Genomic DNA, 22,588 nt, shown 5'->3' with positions numbered 1-22,588 from the left:
CAGACAGTTTTCCCTGGGTTTGTTTTACCTTTCTCTCCTGACACTCTCTCTCACTCCCTCACGTTATCCTAGTCTGAAGACACTTAGATACCTCAGGGTAACCTCCAGAAATCCAAAATCTCCTAATTTATCCAGATTTGCCATTACAAGTGTCCCATACTTAGGACCATACACCTGGTAGGTTTCAAGGTATTACTGATTTCATACATTTTTTTCTTTTCATTAAACTTTAATCTACATGAAACAATATCATTATACAAACTATCATATAAACACATTCATGAATTGACAAAAGTATTAAGTGGATCCCAATTTTTTGAAAAGAAAATAAAGACATCTAACGATTCCAAAATTATTCTCTCCAATTCTCGCAAGTTTTTCCTTCCATTCTTTAATACTGATTTAAATTAAGTATTGATTTCATTATAACAATTAAATCTAGAGTGCAAATCACTTTATCCCTCCCCAGGGTTATCAACAGGAGAAGAGGGACTTGTTTACTTAAATGAATCACCCACAACAGAATGTGAAGAATTACTTTTAAGTTAGGAAGGTCTTTCAGTATTCATTGTCTACTCCAGGTATTCTATACAAAAAGTCTCTCAGGTAGTAAAAGCCCATGCTTTTTGCAGGCTCCTATATTTGCCCCTCTTCCTTGCTGTCACCTACTAGGTGACCTCCTCTTCAAAAACCCCTTGCATTTTTTTATCCTCTAGCACCTGACTCACAGGCTTTCTCTCCTATCCAAATATTACAATCAACCAGAGTAACTTCCATGTGCTACATGAATGACCCCATACTTATCTTCCATTTCTTGATTTTTCTTGGTGATTCAATCAAACATTTCCATGGACATGTCCAGATGTCATTACTACTATACCCTCAAAATAATAAATTTAGACATTCTACTCTCTGACTATGACCTTCCAACTTTCTAGAATTCTCCTCTAATTATAATCCAATATATACATTCTCAAAGTAAGTCATCTCCAAAGTAGGATGTGCAAGACAGATCAGTACAGGCAGAAAATCTTACAACTTTTTTATCTCTTATAATCTCTGTTTTATATTTTTTCTAACTTCTGTTTTTGCAGAATACATAAAATAGGTTGCAGGTTATATAAAGTAGACTTTATTCAAGTATACTTATGTAATTTATTTAATATGCTTTTATAAGTTTTATATAAAGTATATTTGCATAGAAGTAAATACATATAATTTATAAATATATATATATATATTAGCGATATGTGTTTAAAAAAAACTGGAGACCATTTCATAGGGTACTTTCTACCTTTTGTCCTTTCTCTTGACTGCCTTCCCTACTCTGCTTTTATCACATTGTATATCACTTCAACCACTCACCTGTCAATATTTTCAATTCCCCTGTTCCACTGTCCTTCCATTGTACCTAGGCTCCTGAGTGCTTTGAGAGAAAAATAAAATATAAAACTCTCTATATAGTGGTCACCGTAAATCCTTGGTGAGCATGCTCAGTTTGGGTCTCAATGATCACCAGCAATCCTATTAGCTTTCCCTCTTTACCTCTTTCATCCTCTACAGTTATTGTTTCAAATGTTCATCACTTCCCTAAAAACTCTGTCCTTACCATCTCTTCCTTCACTCCCAGAAGATGATATAAAATGCTGGTTTACAGAAAAAAAATCATTGTCCTTTGACAAGAACTCAGCTCCATCAATTTTCTACCACCAATGCGATAAACTGGCACTCACAGATTTCCAACATTTCCTTCTTCTTCCTTCCTTAGAATGGAAAGATGTTTCTCTTCCTGTGCTCGTTTGCTAGTCACACTTCTCTTACCTCTTTATCCTTTTTGTTGCTAATCTGTTCAGTCTCTCTACTGCGCCCCCCCAGCCATAAAACAAGCTCAAGCTTCTCCCATTATAAAAAGAGCCCTCCTCCAACTTCAAGTTCTCTCCAGCTACTACCCTTTTTTCCTCCACCCTTTAACAATCAAACACCATGAAAGTGGAGACATCAACTGTCTCCTTTTCTCTACCTCTCACTTACTACTCAAATTACAGAAACTAGGCTTCTATGACCATTAATTTAGGTCATCAATTCATATTCATGTTGGCAAGTACAATGACATTTTTTGATCATTATTTTTGGTTACTTCTCAGCAGGTTTTGACTCGGCTCATTCCTCGAAATTTTTCTTTTTTTGGCTTGGAGATATGGAAATTAATGAAAGAAACCTTAACTAAATTGGAGTTGGGAAGGCCTGTAGGGGAAGCTCTTGTGCCCTATCACACTTTGTCAATTACTCCAACCAGGAAGAGACATATGCTTGCATCTTGGACAGGAAGTACAACTACTTTACTACTGAAGGAAGATTACTCTCCCTACCCAGCAACAATCCAGCCAGTGAGAAATACTGCAGCACAGCCAATGAGAAGTTGTCGTCACCCTGAACTGTTACTTTCCCCCAATGGACTTTCCTTTAGAACAGCCCCTCCCTTCTCCCCCTTTTGGTCTATAATCACAAGTTCCCCTCCTTTGTTTTCTAGATTCACCTGTGGTTTGCCACGATATGCACAGCCTGAATTATAATTCTTTTGGCTATTCCTGAATAAACTCATCATGAGGGTAAAATAACTGGCAAATGTGCCTTTTAAGTTGATAGATACAACAGATAGTTTTCCTATTTCACTGATCACTAGTCTTCTTTGTGTTCTCTTCGTTCTCTGGCTAACCCTACATCAATGGTTCTCAACCTTGGCTGTACATTAGAATCACCAGGGGAGCTTTTGAAACATAGGATATCTTAGGACACACTGAGAACAACTGAATCACAATCCCTGGAGTTTGGAGCACAGGTACCATATTTATTAAAAGCTCATTTGATGATTCAGGTGTACTGTGAAAGTTAGGAACCTCTGCCTTAAACATTGTCCACAGGCTTCTGCATAGGTCCTCTTCCCTTCTCACTGTATGCATTTCCCTGTACAAACTCACCTAGTCTTATAGCTTTAGTTATGATTTATATGCTGATAAATCCAAAATATGTATCTTCAGCTCAGATCTCTCTTCTGATATCTAGACCAATGTACACAACTCTTTTGTATGGACATAAATAACTCTGATGTCTTATATGTCTCAAACTCATCATGTCCCAAGTTGAACTAATCACTCCCCATCCTCCATAAAACCCACTCTCCTCTTATTATTGCCCACCCAACAGACTACTAAATTCCAACAATTATACCTCTTAAATATCTCCCCAACCTACTTCTTTCTATTCCCATTCCTTACACAGGTCACTATTGTTGCTTACCTGGATGCTAGAGCTTCTTAACTGGCCTGCTACCTACAATTCATGTTCTCCAATCCACACTCTTCACTGCAACCAGAATGATCTTTCTAAAATGCAAACTTTATTACATTACTCACATCACTCAAACTTTATCACGCTTTAAACCTTCCAGCGGCTTCTCATTGCCTTCAGAAAAAATTTTAAATACCTCAACACAGCTTATAAAGTCCTTCATGACTGTGCCTACGCTTGCCTTCCCCACATATTCAGTGTTCAAGGACTAAACCTCCAGTTCTTAAAAGGGCCATCTTTCTTTCTCCTCTAGGCATTGGCACAATATTATTTCTACCTAAAATAATCTTTCCATCTCTTTCCTGGTCTGGCTAACCTCTTCTTAATTTTCAGGTCTTCATTTAAATGCCACAACTTCTGGGGAAGCCTTTCCTGAATTGTCCAATCTGTGGTGAAGACCAGTGGCATTGTTAGTGCTCAACAGATAGTCAAATGTAGCTCCTCTGCATTTTCTAACATGCTTTCCAGTTAGGTTGGGGGAATGAGGCTGATATCTGGCCAGTAAGATGTGGAGGAAAAAGACGTAACCACTTAGAGGACTGGTCCTTAAATGTCCAATGGGATTATCCAGTACTCCCTTCCCCTGTCACGGCAACCGAAGAAGCCACATGTTTCTGTAAGATAGAGGAGGGCTGCCTCATATAAATTGGACATTAGTCGAGTGAAAAACAAATTCCTTATGTGATAAATTACAGGGATTTCTGGGTTAACCTGTCATCAAGCTTAGCCTAACCTACCCTTACTCACAATAATACATGGCTTCAGCTATACACTCCCACAGGATTCCTTTACTACTTAACACAATTTGTTATTGCTTATCTGTCTGTCTTCTCTGATAAGACTACTAGCATTCTAAGAAAAAGTTTAGTGCTTCTCTCACTCTCTGTCTTTTCTCTAGAATCAAGCATAGTGCTTGAAACATAGAAGGCATTGAGAAAATATATGTTACATGAATGAATGGATCAATATAATTTACTTTGTTTAGTAGGATACTACAGTACCACCACTTTGAATTTATAAGTAATACTATACACCAGATACTTTATTTTTTCTATGTCTTTTATTTTTAGTTAAAAGCAGCTATATAAATTCTGTAGGCTGTTTTATTTTTTCACTTAACATACAAATGTACCTTCGTTATTACAAATTCATCATAAACATCACTTATAACGAGTGCGTAATATTCCTTTATAGATAAATACTGTCACACACCCAAACATTTCTTATTCTTGGATATATAAGTAGTTTCCTGCAAACAATTTTAGATGCACGATAGCTTCTATACTTGTTCAACTTAGATTTTGAATAATTACTCTCACATTTTAAAAGATTTCATTTCCTTTTATACTGTAGTTTCCCTGAAAGCTAGAATTTTGTCTTAAAATTCTTATACCTCTATGGTATGCCTTGAACTGAATAAACATTGACAATATGTATTGATTAAATTCTTAACAAATAAAAAATTGAAGCTATCAATTCCAAAACAAGGGTACTTCTACATATTATATAAACAAGACATCTGAACAAACAAAATGTAACCTAATTACCCTACAATTAAGAAGAACACAACAGAAATGGAGACATAGCATTGACTTTGATGATTTTTTGGCTCCTCTTCCCTGCCATAATTCTCCAAAGATAAGTGAAGTTTTAATTCTAAGAACAATGAGAACCGTGGAAAGCACAATGGCTTGGGGTCAGGAGATCCAAGTTCAAGTTTTGGCCACTTCATTTAGTAGTTGTATATCCTTAAGCATATCTCTCTGTATTTCTATTATTTTTGAAATGAGAGCAGTGTGTTTCTTTCTAAGATAGGGTTTCTCAACCTAACATTATTGACATTTTGGACTAGATAATTTTTTGTTGTGGGGGCTGTCCTGTGCACTGTAGGATGTTTAGCAGCATCCTTGACTTCTACCCGCTAGACACTAGTAGCAACATCCTGATGCCCTCAGGTGAGGACAATCAAAAATAACTCAAACACTGCCAAATGTGCCCTGAGGAGCAAAAATCAATCCCAGTTGAGAACCACTACTCTAAGATAAGGAAGAATAATACTTTATAATTCTATAGCTTTGTCATTTCAGCAACTTATCCCCCCAATTTTTCCAGGACACCTAAAAATTACCAGGTTAAAGTTTATAGTCTGTCTGCAGCATTTCCCTTTTGTTCTCTGCTCTCTTGTAATTTGCTTTGAAATAGTCAAAAGCATATCAAAGAAAGAAAATGAAAAAGTGTAAATGTTAAACAGATTAAACGATTTGTCCCAGGGTATTAAAAATTGATAATATGGTTCTTTTAACTCTTAACAGTGTTTCAATTACTTTTTCTATATTCTCTTTTAAGAAGAAAAGGGTACCTCAATTTCCCTTCTCCCACACATAAGAGCCTTTAAGGTGGCTTTATAGCTTAGGGATCCCAATTAACATTTAACATTGCAAACACTGAACAACATCTGAAACTACTTTCTCACTCAGAACATTTTCTATTCAGGTCTGTTGAAGGTCCTAAGAAGATTCCAAAAGGAATCTAAATCATAGTAATGGCACTGATTTAAAAATGAATATTATGCATAGAGACACGTATTGCTCACAGGTAATTTGTATTTATACTATACCATATACTCTCAAAACACTTTATAAAAGTTAACTTTAATAAATAAATGTTCCCACCTTTTATGAGGAATGAATTTTAAGCATCTGAAAATGAAGTCTTCAAATAAAAGTATCTCCTTAAAATACACTCTATATTATCATGTCACTTTAATACTAAACAAATCAAGAGCACTTTTTACTTAAATACAGATTGTATATGTATTAAAGGAATTAAATAATGAACCCAGTAAAATAAAATATGACAGTAGTCAACTATAAATCATTTCCCAGCAATTAGATTTACTTTTGTATTTCTTTCAAGATGTAATGTAGAAATAACATAAGGAAGTCGTTTTACTTCTAAAGCAATAGCATAAGGAAAAACTTGTTCACTTTCAAATACTTCTTTAAAAATGTTATCTTATTATTCACTGTTCTTTTAGGAATTTGAAAATGAACATTTCTATGACAAACAACATTTTTCCACCTGTGAAAAAGAGTTGCTGAATCTGGATTTCTTAATTGTGATCCAACATTTTCAAGTGATTAAGCATATGTTGTAAGCAATGTCAACCTTTTAACTACATTTAGTGAGCAAAGGCAATCTCTTGACATAACTTTATTTATCCATTTATTATTTATACCCTGCTAGCTTCCAATAATGATTTGAGTTGATCCACCTCATCTTTCATACCTTGGAGTTATGAGATAGCACTGAGAGATAGAAAAAGCACTGGTTTTGGAATCGGACACACATGAGTGTGAACCCTCTCTCTGTGGCATAGTACCCATGGAACTTCGGTCAGTCACTTATCTCACTCTCTGAACAGCAGATTCTATACCTATTAGCTCTAATATCTGTATGTACCTGGCTTGGCATTGGCATTCTCTAAGTTGTATTTCCTCCTCTTCAAAAACGTTTAATTAGATTTTTAGAAAATTAAACATGCTGTTTATCACAGTATTCTGTTCTAGATCAAAAAAGATAAGACTTTGAGCTTGTGCCTGACAGAGAAAACAACAGTCTCAAAATATCAATGCAGATGCCATTCTGGACTCATTCTTTTTTTGAACTATTTTATATGTATTTATACCATTGAATATACTTAAATGCTACTTAAGGGGTACATATGAAAATGACAGTAAAAATCATGGTGTCAAGACAGATGAAATGTAAGTGGGATTTTGAAAAAATTTTAAAGGCCTAAGTAAGGCACTTTAATTTTAAAGTACCTTTAGTTTGGAGCGCTGGGATTCAAATACAGAGCTCTGTATTGAATTTTCCTTCTAAAGATCTGTAGGAAATACTAGACTACACTAATCCTTAGAATGCCAATGCACTTCTTTGATCAAGCTCTGTCTGCAAATTACTAAAAATTTAATCATTCTTTGGAGCAGTTGATCTCAAAGTAGATTCAAGAGAATTCCAAACAAAGAAATTTCTTTAGAAATTAGAAAAACTTAATTTTAAAAATATTTTTGGAAGCTGAGTCTTATTATTTAAGCAGACAAAAATTATGTCCTCAATTCACTGAATTAGCTATACTGATTGTCAATAGAGTTGTATATTTTTGAAATTTCTGCATGTGCGAAAATTTAAAAAATACCTTGTTAACAAAATCATGCACAGAAAAAAATGCATTTTAAATATGGTAATCTGGCTTAAAAACAAACAAAACTGATAATTCTGACAATTTATCGGTGCAAAAAAATGTCTAAATCAGTGGTTCTGCATGAGAATCATGACCTGGAGGGCTTATTAAAACAGATTCCACGGCCCCACCACCAGAGTTTCTGATTCAATAGGTCTTGGGTAGGTCCATGGAATCTGCGTTTCTAACAAATTCCCAGGCAATGCTGCTGCTGCCGGCCAGGTTAATTTAACAGGCTACGACAACCACTGGTCCAAATATTCCTAAATCTTTAATATTTCTAGTCTTCTTTAATGTGATAATCTATCACGTTTTCTAGACCCAATGCATGCATTTATTCCTACAGCTATTTCTTGGCCAGCCTATTTAAGGTTCTGGTGATAAAGTGGTGAACAAGAGAAACAAGGTTCCTCCTCTCATGGAGCTTAAATTCTGCTGGCAAGAGACAATAAACACATAAATAAACAGGAAAACACCAGATTAGGTGCCATAAGGAGAATTAAAACAAGGTGATTTGACTTGAGTGATTACTTTAGATTCATTAGTGGTTGGAGAAAATTTCTCTGGGGAGTTAACATTTAAGCTGAGACCTGATTAACAAGAGCCAGGCATGGAAAGATTGAAGGGAAGAACATTCTAGGTAGAGGGAACAGCTTGTGTAAATGTTCTAAAGGAGGAACAAGCTTAGTTTGTCAAGAAATACACAGGTTAATTTGTATTACAAATGAGGGTGAAGAGACAGGGGCCAAATCAATCACGTAGGGTCATTTGGGCCAGGGTAAATAGTTTGGAGAGTTTTATACAAGTGAAGAGCTCCCACATACTATACTGAAAAATTCTGTCATTAGAGTACAAATAATAAATACTGCAATTGATCTGTTGGCATTGTATCTGTAAGAAAAAGTCTCACTATATAAATAATAGAACACACTTCTGTTCTTTTGTTTTTTTTTTGAAGAGTCATGCACATCCTAGTTGCTTGTGAATCCACCCTGTGTGGTTACTGAATATAGTTTTGTTTTATTTAAATTCTTCTTTTCTTTTTTTTTTAAAAATTTTTTTCCTTTTTCTCCCCAAAGCCCCCCGGTACATAGTTGTATATTCTTTGTTGTGGGTCCTTCTAGTTGTGGCATGTGGGACGCTGCCTCAGCATGGTTTGATGAGCAGTGCCATGTCCGCGCCCAGGATTTGAACCAACGAAACACTGGGCCGTCTGCAGTGGAGCATGCAAACTTAACCACTCGGCCACGGGGCCAGCCCCTAGAATACACTTCTAATTGGTCAAGGGATGGTGCTAGTAGCAATAGGCATGGTCTAAAAAATTTATGGCACCTAAAAAAAAAAGTCATATGTTCAGAGGGCTCTGTTACTTATTAGCCATGTAGTCAAGGGCATGGTAAACTGTCTTGTTCTCTGGACCTCAGTTTCCTTATCTATGAAAGAAAACAGAGTAAGCATCTCCAAGACCTGCTATGAAGTTTAAATAAGATGATGAATATACAATACCTAGTAATTACCTTTTATTTTGTGGGTACTTAATAAATAATACTTATAAAAATATTCCAGATCACTCTCTTCTGCTCTTTCAGATATATTCATAAGTTCAAAACAATGAAAGGACTGAAACATGCTAAGTTTTCAAGAAAACTCTTTCATATCTGAATTGCCATAGCTTCAACTTCCCAATGATCCCATATCCTATATGTGACTTTATTTGAACATTTATACACCCTTGTACAATAATAAACCCAAGCATGATGAGCATGTATTTTAAACCAAGATTCAAAAACCTATACACCAAATAACTGTTGATGTGTTCACCAATATCAAATTCAAAGTATAGGATTACAGAGCTACAACTGTTCCAAATAGCTTTGCACCTCTTCTTCTAGAACTACTCTAAGAATCAATTTAAAAGCCTCACAAAAGTCTACTGCTTTTTAACTTTTACCTGTTTTTGACCAAGAAACAAATAAACAAAACACAGAAACTAAAACCTTGCTCATTAGACATTACTCAGAAAGACAGTTGTCTGTAAATTTAAACTTAACCCTCAAAAAATGACTGATAATAGATAACATTCAAAATAATGGGACAGACTGTGAAGACAACCCAAGGAGTTCCAAAAGTATTCAAGCAAAGCAGCAGCACTGAAATGAGTGCATAGCCTCCCATGTGATTACTTTCTAAGAAAAGATACTTTTTTGTACAGATAATTTCTAGGATATTTGTTTAAAAGCAGTCTACCAGTGAGTACATTATGTGTAGGTATACAGGACAGGGTGAAGTTGACAGATCATTCATAGGAAAGGGTCCTATGGGAATACTCCTTAGGAAACTGATTGTCATATAAACCAGTAATCTTCAAGAAAATAAAGATCATGATTAACAAGACGCCAGGCTTTTGGCTGTTCTAACTACTTGGTAGTAAGTACTCCAATATTCTTTCTTTCTGGTCTCAGTTACTTAATAGCTCTAATCATCTAACATATATTTTTGAGTAAAAGCTATTAGTCTTCCTTATGAAAGGAAAATTGAGAGACAGAGAGAAGAGTTAAGTGGATCATTCAAAATTAATGATAAAGGTGAAGTGGTAGGGGCCGGCCCAGAGGCGCAGCAGTTAAGTGCGCACGTTCTGCTTTGGCGGCCCAGGGTTCGCCGGTTTGGATCCCGAGTGCAGACGTGGCACCACTTGGCATGCCATGCTGTGGCAGGTGTCCCACATATAAAGTAGAGGAAGATGGGCATGGATGTGAGCTCACGGCCAGTCTTCCTCAGCGGAAAGAGGAGGACTGGCAGTGGTTAGCTCAGGGCTAATCTTCCTCAAAAACAAACAAACAAAAAAGGTGAAGTGGTAGATAAGAAAGAAGGGAACCTAGTCCCATTACTTCCAAATAAATAGAGAACCACAGATGGTATAAATGGAAAAAGATTTAGGCAGGGCAGTTCCTGGAGTCTAAAGAAGAAAAGAGTGAAAGCAATAGTGAAGCTAGGAGAGCAAAAACCCCATCCCCATCCAGCATCTTGTTAAAGGAGCCTTTAGTAACAGTCTGGGCCTATTGGAATTCCCACTCACATTGCATGATGGGATAAGTGAGCCTTGGAAGCCAGGTGAAGGCAGAAGTAAGGGTGTGTTTATGTTTGAGGATAGGCCAGGGTGGGGTAAAGATTAGATACACTCTAAAAACATTTCCATAGAAACACTGTCAGAAGATCCATAGAACTGTTAATAGAACTATATATTAGTTAATATTTAGTTAATAGAACTAAATACACATAGAACTCTTAATATCATGCCTTACATACATTATGGATTGATTAAAGAGACATAACACCACCAAGCATAACTGCCATGCAAAACAGTATTTCTATGATAAACAGATTCTGAATGACAAAACTGATATACAAATGAGACTGCCTATATTAGTCTTCTCAGGGTGATAAAGCCTGTTATGGTTAACAGTTACTAAATATGTTGACTCCAAGGTCACATGACTAAAACTACTAATGGTCACAATATCTCTCATTCAAAAACCTTGGGGCTAGTAGAATTTCAGAACTGATATAACATATATGTATGTATATTTATTTATTTTAGAAAGGTAATACAGTGCTGTAACATCCCCAGAGGTGACTAGGGCAGCACTTGAGAATCAAACACACTAATATTTCTGCAGTGAAAGAGAAGAACATTCACATATGGGAGATATAAAGCCTATAAATAGTCTCACACAAATTCAGCTCTGGATTTGCCACCAAATGAGTTAAGTTCAAGTCAGATTTTGCTTCCTGAACTAAATATACTTTCACTTAACTTATTCTTATTAGAAAAAGTGTGGGTTTTTCCCCCTCAAATTTTTGGAGTTAAGAATTATAGATAAGGAACTCTGGACACTTATATCAGCATTTATAAACATTATTCTTTCAACACACTTGAATGCATGATTCTTTTTTCTTTTAAAAAAGAAAATCTGGGAGCTTCCTAATTAGCTAAAGACTAAGTGACAGCAGCCAAAAAGCTTTAAAATACCTGGATATCAGTAACTGTTCTAGTGCCCAAGGATTCTTGCAAAGGTTTCAAAAGGTTTGAGGCAACGGGACGAGAACAAAGTTTCTCTTGGACCAGATGCTAGAAAATGCCACTACTCAAAATAGGAGACTTAGATTAGTCTCTCTGCCACAATCAACAACAATTACCGTAATAATAATAATAGTGACGTGGGAAACCTTACTTTACACTGGCTGCCAACAAAACCTGCCATCCCTTGTTTCCTCACACTCAAGTGGAATGCCCTGAATCTGGGTAGTGTTGCTCAATGTTGCCCTGTTTCTGTGGTCATGACCTGCTGTGTTGCTTACACAGATCAAATACATTTACGTGACACAAAGGATGCGATTCCCAGGTCAATCTTCCTAGTGTTTCTTTCTCCCTTCCTCCTACTGACCCCTTTCGTGCCAGCTTCTATATCAGTACTAGTTGGAATCTTCTCACTTCTGATTTCAGGGGCTTCTCTGATTTCAATTTAGACTCCATCTTCTATTGTTTGAGAATTTATATTTTCCTCCCTAGAATAGCTAATTTTCTGGCTGAAGTCGTGTTTGCTGAGACCTTCATCATTTGTCACCTCTTATCAGTCTAAATCAACTTTGGTCCCTGGCTTCTCTTGGCCTGCCTTGTCCTGCACCATTGGTAATGAGAGCGGAACTGTCACTCTTCTGAAAGTACTGGTTTATAGTCATAAAATGTGTCTTCCTTTTATATTTTCTCTTCTTCAGAAATGCTCTCATCAACCTCCTTAATCAAATGAAATGGAAGCCATTAGCCAAATATTTTGCAAAAAGACAAAAACGTTATATTTGAAAGAAAAGGGGACAAATTTAAAGATAATCAAAACTATTTAATACAACTCTTTAAAAATCCATTGTCAGGCCCAGCCCTGTGGCTGAGTAGTTGAAGCTCCTCGTGCTCCGCTTTGGCAGTCGGGGTTCGTGGGTTTGGATCCTGAACATGGACCTACTCCACTCACCAGCCATGCTCTGGTGGTGTCCCACATATAAAAAGTAGAGGAATGGGCGGACCCAGTGGTGTAATGGTTAAGTTTGCACACTGTGCTTCGGTGGCCCGAGGTTTGCAGGTTTGGATCCCAGGTGCGGACCTGCACACCGCTCATCAAGCCACGCTGTGGAGGCATCCCACATACAAAACAGAGGAAGATTGGCACAGACATTAGCTCAGTGACAATTTTCCTCATCAAAAAGAAAGTAGATGAAGACTGGCACAGATGTTAGCTCAGGGCCAATCTTCCTCACCGGAAAAAAAAAAAAGTAGAGGAAGACTGGCACAGGCATTAGTGCAGGGCTAATCTTCCTCAAGTGAACAAAAAAGGATGATTGGCAATGGATGTTAGCTCAGGGTGAATCTTCCTGAGGAAAGAAAACCCCACTGTCATTAATAGTTTGAATTTTCAACTAAACAGATAAGGAAAAATGATGGCAATAAGAAAATATTAGTTGAGCATGGGGGCTTAGGGGAGTGGATTGCTTAAGAATGGGAGAGAAAGTCTTCAAGAAAAAATTCAGCCATCAATAAAAGAAATGGCAAAAATATTCTATAAATAGTAACAAGATATCTTGTATTTACATAATGGCTTTCTTCCAAAGAATTCATGGTGATGTATTTCTTAAAGTGAAGACAAATTTTCTTTTTAAAAGAAGCTGAGCCAATATAGGGTAAGCTTGAATCACTTTTTTAATTATATGATATTCAAATATTGAAGATTATTAATTTCTTGGGCCTAAAAAAATAAGTAGAATACCAAAGACATTGTTTTTTTAATCTGAGACAAAGATCTTAATAGGTCCAAGTTTCCAATGAAAGATCAATGTAAAAACGATGAAAAATTTATATTTAAATAATGACTTGGAAGTCAACAAATACTGTATTGAAATATTTAAATATTTTTAAAAGCTATATTTTAAGAGGTAGAAAATCAGAGTAGAGATATTACCTTAGATCAGTCAAAACTATTTTGTTTCTTCAATGACTATTATAATATAATACCCTTGTTTTATATATCCTTTCTTGGGAATATCTTAAATTCTAGTTGGGTAGAATTTTGCAATCCCAAGGTAAAGATGAAGCTTCTAGTTAGGCATGTCACAGAGAGTTGGTGTCATCCTATATGAGAATAGAAGCATGGAAAAGGTCAAGTGATTTGCCCAAATTAATGGTGAAGCAAGGTAAAGATTTTGTTATTTGACTTCAAGTCCAATGCTTTTAAGTACTACATAAATGCGTGTTCTACAACATAAAACTAAGCATTGTAAACAGGCAAAACAAGAGACTTTATATAGTATTGCCATGCCAGGTTTTCAGCTTTTGTGTGTGCAATGTTTACCTCGGGGAAAAAGTCTCCTGGTAGTGAAAATGTAAAGGATACAGAAGTATTTTTTATAAACGATATAAACAATGGATAAAAAAGGAACTATTTCAGTGAGGGCAACTATTTCAATAATATAGGGCCTTGATTGGGATGCTCTATTTCTTATTTTTGGATGAAAAATGTTAAGCAAACATTATAAAGTAAAAAATATAAATATACTTGGGGGGAACCATATATGTGTCTTTTCAGCATCTTTTTTAAAAATTTCATTTTTAACAAAGAAAGTATGTTTTCTGACTCCCAATCAAGTAGAGGTTATAATTTAAAATATGAAATACTAACATGCAATCAATCCTTTCACAAAAATATTCTCCACTTGAGAGTAAACATTTCCCAGTGTTTCAAAAGTCATGTCTTTCATAATCAAAGTCAACCAACCAAAAAGTAGCTTTGTGAATATGGCTATATCTTGAGTTTTGAAACTAAGAGTCCCTAACATTTTATAGAAGAGAAATATTGTATGGTTAATAAGAGCAAAGGGGGTACACACATTTTATACATTTGACTTTTGATTAATTTCACTAGTGAGGGAAACTAGCAAAAATGAGAGACAACAGAGCTCAGGTTCTGGGATGGAACACACTTGGATTTGAATCTCCACTCTCTTACTTAGTATCTGAATGACTTTGGGTAAGTAATTTAACTTCTTTGTGCCCATTTCCTTAGAAGTTTTTTGTGAGGATCAGAAGAAATCATGCCTATAATGGGCAAGAAGTATAATGTCTAATAAATATCGGATATAATTACCAACAAGCCTTTTATAGAGGATAACCTACTCATTTTGTTGGAAACATGCCAAATGGTCTTGAAATTGTGCCAAGGCTACCAGCAAAAAGGTATGATTGTTTTCTTCCTTTTTGGGTTTCAAATGCATAAGAGAGTTCTGTGATAAAAACCTCCTTACCCTGAAATCTCACACAGGTTAAGTAATGGAAGTATAACAGTTGCAGATGCGTGAGGTTAATGTTTTATGTTTCAATTGTACAGAAAACTCCACAAGGGTTTGGACCATGTTTGTTTCTTTTACCACTTATCCTCACATCCAGTACAGCTCTGGTACATGGTAGCGACTCAATAAATATCTGTTGAATGACTGAGTGAATAAGAGAATGAATTAACTAATGTCAATCCAAGAAGATACAGAAGGGCCAAAAGATGAAGAATGGGAAATACGACTTTCTGAGATAAAGAACAATCAGAATGAGATGCTGGTGGTCCTGGGCAAATGGCAAAGACCTGAAGAGTTCAGAGAACCTGTCAGAGCCAAGGAATAAAGAGATTTGAAGAAAACCTGACAGAGAGATGGACATATGCTCTAGAAAAGGCACGATATCACAAGAGACACTGAATGAATGACAAGAATTGGAAAACTCAGGGCTCAGAGTGAAAGATTCTATCACATAAACATTCAAGAAGTTCTGGAGAGAGCAGTTTCAGCCTAAAACTATAAAGGTCTAGGGACAGAGAAAAGAAATTATCCTTTCTCAGAGTCTAAAGGATCCATAAGAAGAAATGCCTCTGATTTTACATATGAAATGCAAAATACTTCCTCAAAGAGAAAAGAAGCATGGACAGACAGAGCAGCCAAAAAGGATCAGCTACAGAATAAATGAAAGCAGAAAGATTCAGAAGAATCTAAAAGTGATTTACATAGAATCACGCTGAAGTGAATAAAGGAAATAACAAGTATACTGGCCATGAGTAAGATTAAATTATTTACCTACTAAATTAATGCCATCACTTTTAAAATGAGTAGTTACTGATATTTTGTATGGTTTGTATTCTAAGATACCTGGAATTTCCCCACAAAAGCGTGAGTTAGAGTGCAGCAGGCACGATGTGCAAGAAATGGAAGGGTTAAAGCTATGATTCTGGGGTAGACCCAGAGTAGGGTGCATCAGGTCATCCAAGCGTGCACAGAACTATCGGGGAGCCTTCTGAGTGGGTTGTGCTGCAAATTCAGGGTCCATTTATGTAAAACAGACCAGGACTATGCAATGTGCCTATCACCTCTCTGCGCTACTTACTATACTCTCATTTCTCCTTAGAGCCTGGAGTTTTGCTATGAGTAAAGGGTGTGTAACTCTTTATCAAGGTTGAGCTTGCCTGGCTCCAAGTTGCTACATTCTCTATAGTTCAAAACATCTTTAATCCTTATGAAAAGTTTCATATTCCTCTAGTTTTACAGCTTAAACCAGGTAAGATGGCGAGGGAACAGGGAACATAGCAATTTACACTGGAACTATCTGTACATAATTAATTAGGAGTTAATCGCATCTCTCTCTCATATGTTATCTGCTCATTCAATACGTACTTATTAAGCTCCTACTATGTCCCAGAAACTATTCTATACACTACAGATTCAAAAATTTAAAAAGACAGAGAAGAACCCCACCCTTATAGGATTTTTATTCAAGGTGTTTGGGAGAATGAGGAGGTTTGGAGGAGACAACAAAGAAGTTAAGATTTATTTAACCCTTTTTACATTAAAACTTATTTGATGTTAATTTTCAAAATTGCCTGTCACACTGACACTGTAAGCTGTGAGCTGCTTCTTATAGTGAAATATACTCTAAACACAGTACAGTGCTTTGGGTACATGAATTATCCTTATATTTAATATAAGTGCCTTTGAAACATTTGCCATAATTAGAAGCAGTAAATGCCTTCTATATTTAATCTTAGCTTCCTTTATTGCATTTTGTAAACACATGCTTATTCTTTTCATCATAAAAGTAACAACCATATTACAAAAATACTAGAATCTAGAAGAAAGAAAAAAAGGTCCTAATCTTAGCACCTTAATACAATCATTCAGCATTTTGATACATTTCCAGCTAATATTTTTAATGTTTAAATAGTTGTATATTTACATAGTTGCAATCATAATATGTATTAATTTTGAATATATTTTAGTTTTAAGTATTTTTCACTACTTCATAATTTTTACCTTTTTTTTTTTTTTTTTGGTGAGGAAAATTGGCCCTGAGCTAACATCCATGTCAATCTTCCTCTATTTTGTATGCAGGACGCCACCACAGCATAGCTTGATGAGCAGTGTCCAGGTCCATGCCCAGCATCCGAACCTGCGAATGCTGGGCGCCGAAGCAGAAAGCATGAACTTGACCACTATGCCAACAGGCGAGCCCCAATTTTTGTTTACTTTTAAATTTAGTAGATATAAAAATTAGCAAAACAACTGCATATGTATTTATCTCTCTCCCTAACCATCTAAAAACTTTGAGAACGGGAGGAAAAAGTCTATTTTAAGCCTAACTACTCTTTAAATTGAGGCCCAATACAAAAGATTTTAAGCCTAAATAATGCTAGATTAGATTTTGTTTTAAAAGAGCATTATTATATATGACAAAATCTTATATTTACATTATCATACATTTATACTTTAGATTTGCTCTTGAATAAAATTAATGGGAAACTTTTAATGAGATTATTTTTTTCAATAATAAACATTTACTTGGCAACTAGTAAAATATCAAGTTCCAAACATATAACTCAAAAGTTCAGAAAACTAAAGAATCACACTTTTTAGAAGAAAAGAATACGTATCCAAATTAAATTTCTGCTTCTCTCATGACTCAACATTCCTGGATCATTTTTTGAAGTTAGCTGAAATTTGCTATCTGTAGAAGACACGTCTAAAACTAAATGCAGAATACACTGAATTTCCATATATACTGATTTTATTGCAGGAGTATGATTATAATACATCCCTTGCATTACAAGATATAAATGCCTCAGCTGGACCACAACATACTTACAAATTTAGCATACAGATAACTGTCTGCTGTAATTGAGGGAAAGTTTAATCCCCTGCCCCTAATTCCATGCCTCCAGACTCCATCTTCGCCTTGATTCTAAACTTCCTTTACACAATAAGATTACGTGTTCTTTTCTGTTTTTATTTTCTTTTAATAATTCCAAAATATCCACAAGAGAGAACGCGGTATTTATTAACACGACAACATGGTTTATTAAATTAACTAGCTTCAGGGATCTGGACACTAAGGGAAATGGGCAAAGGCAAGTTTTAAGAGGGAGGAGAGTGGTCACAAGGATAACTGAGATAGGCTTGCAGTGGATGGGTGGGGACTGCCTCTCTAACTTGAGAATTTCAGGTACCTAGAAAATGGTGTCTTCTCTATATTCATCCACTAGCCAAGGAGATTCTGTGAAGCTTCACTTTCTCTAGTTCATATTATTAAAACTGACTATGCTTCTCTAACTACAACAACATCCTCGGAGGCTGTAATACTACAAACATTACTGTCACCCTCTAAAACATTTGAAAATCACTGATATCAGACAGGCTGAAAGAGGTTAGGCCAAACCCAGTACTCAGGATATTGGCAACACAATGGCAGTGGTTTTGAGATTGGAAGATACAGCCAAACTATTCACAATTCTGCTGAGATTCCTGGTCAGCATTTTATGAATTAGAACTGGCCTAGGTGGCAATGAGTAACTTCAGATACTTGATCATTTCAATTTTGTTTTAAAAACTTTAATGATGGTAACCTGGAAATACATTTCACTGGATTAATCAAAATGACGACAGAAAAACTATACATCAAAAACAGGTGAGAGAGATGAGTCAACAATATCAAATATTATTTTCTATAAATACATCTGATAGGTATGGGGTCATTTGTTCCAGTCTGTGTAGCATTCATCTCCATGAATAAAATATTTAGATTATAAAATATTTTGATAGTTAAAATATTTTGATGATAAAATAATTAACACACGTATTCTTTTATGACATTAAATTTTCCAACATAATGACAGGACTATTAGCCGTAATACCCAGTGATGTGAAATTACATTTTCAATTAGCATTAACCAAAAGAAGTTCACAATTACCAAGAAAAACGCTAAATTTATAAAGTGGAAATTAGAGATGTGAAAGGGTCAAGAATATGTGTTAAAAGAAGTATCAATGGATAATATACTTACACTGGACTATTTTAGCTACTGCTGAAAGGCAGTCATGTGACCTTGGTGTATAATGGCACATTTGCAGTGGCTAAACCGTACGGCAGTTCACTTTATGGAAATTAACAATAAAATGACTATATAAGGAAAAGGCAATTTTAAATGATAATCTCAGAATTATATACAGTAGCAGTCAATTGCCACGACAAGTGGATCATACATAATCCACAGTAAACACTGGCACATTTGGTGTATTTAGAGCAATCTGCTACTTCTCAAACAAATAGAGGGCTGGTAAAATACTATTCCAACTTGACATACAAATAAACAAGTACCCACTGGATACATAGGCCATTCAGCATCCAAGCTCAGAATCTGATTAGAGTTACTGGAATCACAGACCTGAGCCACATCATTGTCATCGTAATCAGTCATAAAACTAGAAAGAACCTTAGGAATCACTTGGAAAAATATGCTTGCTTACTGTTAAGAAAAGAAACTCTAGCATCCATAAAATAGTTGAGAGTAACGTTTAAGGGTTCAAGCTCTGAAGCACCAGATCTGAAAGAGGACTTTCCCCAAATCTATAAAAATGTGATGACTATGAACAATTCAACAGGATAGAAGCTGACCTTGACCAAAACTAGAATTCTACAGACTATTGTTAAACAGGTTTTTTTGGCATTGACAATCTACATTCCACATATCAGAACAACTTAAGTAGATCCTAAAACTGGTGTGGAATCTGGAAGAGTTCCATAATGGAACATGGGAAAACATAGTGGGGATACAACTGAATTGAGCTCTGATGGTCAATACAAGACTGTATTAAGCACAAGCTCAATGTACCTTTTCTTTTCTCATGCTATAAAAGTTACATATTTTGGAGGCTATTCCTCCAAAACTGCTTTAGAATAAACCAGAATTATTTTATACAATCCTATTCCTCTCAACCTGAATACCCTCTTCCTTTATTTTGAACTTGAGTACCAGGAGTGATTCTCAACTGTCCTTGTACCTCAAGTGCCTCATTCATAGCAGAGACTCTACATATAGTCTTTAAACCACAGCCTCATATTCAGTTTATGAAATATCTAAAAGTATAATCCTTAATAGAGTAGCCCAGTCCATAGTGCAGAAAATAAAAAGTCTACTTTGATGTGTACTTCCACTCCCTGACTTGGATTTCTAAAGTCCACAAAGTTTAGGTCTTATTTCTCCGAGGAAGCAGATATCCTTAGGGTTGCTTTACTTTCTGTTCCCAGCACAAATCATTACTTAATATGTGCATATACACATTTTAGGGGTCTGACCATCTCGTGGCTACCTACCTATGCATTAAATTGAGTAGGGACCCCATGACTCCAATGCCCAGTAATAAGACCACTCAATCACCATTCCAACAACACAGGAAAAGATTTATATTTCCATAGAAATGTAGTATCAGATCAAACAAAAGGCACACTGTTAAAAGAAATCCAGAGCTTACAAGATAATTGTGTATCTTTTATCTGACAACGGGCTACATGGCAGTTAGTTTGAGGAGCTTCAAATTTAAGTACAGATGTTACAGTATGGAAGTCAGCAAACTGTTTTACTGTAAAGGGTCAGATAGTAAAAGTTTTAGGCTGTGCGGGCCACCTATAGCCTCTGTTGCATATCTGTTTTGTTTGTTGCTTTTTCAATCCTTTAAAAATGTAAGACATTTTTAGCTTAAGGGCAATATAAAAACAGGCTGCAGGCCAGATTTGGCCTGTGGGCAATACTTTGCTGAACCCTAATAGAGAATTACTTGCCTCTTGCCACTCTGAGAACCTAGAGAGGAGGGATGAAATGTTTTATTCTCTTTAATATCACCATTGTCTAGTATAGTGACTTGCACATAGCAGCCATTCAATGAATATTTGATTAACGAACCAAAAAATGAGTGAATGAATGAACAGATCTTTAGCAGTCCAGTAACAGAATTATTACTTACAGTGTTAGCTATCTGTACTGCTCATCAATAGCTGGTTCTTCTCTCTGAGGCACACAGAAGGGTAACTTCCCAGCCTCCTTGTAATTGGATGTGTGGCCTCTGGGTTGGAACGTTTAACTGCAGATATAAAACCTTCCAGGGCTCTTTTTTTTTTCCTTTCTTTCTTTCCATCATGATGATCAGCAATCATTGAAATGGTGGTTGCTCCATAAGGTCCCTAAGCGACTATTATGAGCAGAGGTACCTCTGACCATGATGGACATGCAAGGAGAACAAGAAATAAACCATTGTTGTTTTAAACCACCAAGGTTTTGTGGTTGTTTCTCACTACTTAATAATACAGCCTATCCTGACTGATACACTACCAATCATACTCTCATCTTCAGCCTACATGCAATCTATTTTAAAACTCACATCTGGCTCTAATACAAAGCAGAAAGACAAAAGCATCTTTATCACTATTCTAAAAAATCAAGTGCTCTGAGCTTTCAAACTGGTTTCTAAGGGTGATCTAGGATAAATTACCATCATTTCACTTTTGTGACCTGTTTTCCTAACCAGGATAAGATAATCAGAATAATATTTACTTCCTAAGACCACATTTATAGAGCAAAATTAAGAAAACAGCTATATAGATGTTACTTACAATTGAATAAGTTAGCTAATTACTAGTGGCTCCTGATTTCTTGCAGAACAGTTGTTTTGATCACTAATACATTTATGTGAGAACTGAATAAAAAACTGGGCAAGTACTTTCTCATATAAAAGTAAGTCTAATCAATTATTAATCCTAAGAGAGAAAACCTATAGATTCACAAACACTTAAGAGATATACCAACCAATTCCAATGTGTGGATCTTATTTAGATCCTGATTTAAACAAACAACTGTAGAAAAACAAAAACCAAAAAAAACACAAAAAACCAAAGTTAAATACAGTTGGAAAAATCTGCAAACTGATTGATGTATTATGAGAATTAAGGATTATTTCTAATTTTTAAAAGTGTGATAATGGTATTGTACTTATTTTTAAATTGAGTTCTTGTCTTTTAGATATACATATAGAAATATTCATACATGAAAAAAGTTCTAACAACTGATGTTATAATCCTTTCAAGACAATTATTTCCATTTCTCTTAGTCTAGTCTAGTGCCTTAGGAAAAAATGGCAATGAGATAGAAGTGAGACAAAGAACAAAAGTATAGTGACTTCTATTCTGATTTCAAACAGAGTGAATCAGTTTTTACCTTTGCCTGTGATAACCAAAAATATAAAGCAACAAACCTGACTACATCAGTCAGGGCATCCAGTATGCCCTACAGGCCTGTCATCTTTGGCCACTCTTTGACATGTAAATCCCTCTTTTGGAGTCATCTATAGTCTTCCTTCCTTGCTTCATTCTACTCTGGGCTTCTTCCCTGTGCCATCTTTCCAATAATCCTTTCCCACAACGCTTTTCTACAGCACCTCTATTACTGCTACTATAATTACTAATTAACAAGCGATGATCCCCTATACCTCATTGTCTTCACAAAATGATCCCTCAAGAGACCTATTTGCCTTAATAGAAACCCAGAGGACACCTTTCTTTGGTGGCCCTCTCTAGAGGAGGAAACCGTT

At 35.7% G+C, this 22,588-nt stretch overlaps 1 protein-coding gene across 22 annotated transcripts in view; it reads right to left on the bottom strand.

Moving 5' to 3' along the window:
* The window catches only part of MBD5 (methyl-CpG binding domain protein 5), a 423,339-nt gene that overhangs the window by 338,006 nt on the left and 62,745 nt on the right, over positions 1-22,588 (bottom strand). For 3 of the 22 annotated variants that reach the window (XM_070579637.1, XM_070579633.1, XM_070579641.1), the window contains exon 2: positions 20,969-21,214. The exons of the other annotated variants lie outside the window; for them this stretch is intronic. The gene's annotated coding sequence lies outside the window, so the exon portion shown is untranslated. The remainder of the gene's footprint in view (positions 1-20,968; positions 21,215-22,588) is intronic. 22 annotated transcript variants of the gene reach the window in all.

This window comes from Equus przewalskii, chromosome 17 (genome assembly GCF_037783145.1).
Source record: "Equus przewalskii isolate Varuska chromosome 17, EquPr2, whole genome shotgun sequence".
NCBI classification, from domain to species: domain Eukaryota; kingdom Metazoa; phylum Chordata; class Mammalia; order Perissodactyla; family Equidae; genus Equus; species Equus przewalskii.
The sequence above is the reverse complement of the archived record's forward strand: the minus strand, read 5'-3'. Positions and strand labels throughout refer to the sequence as shown.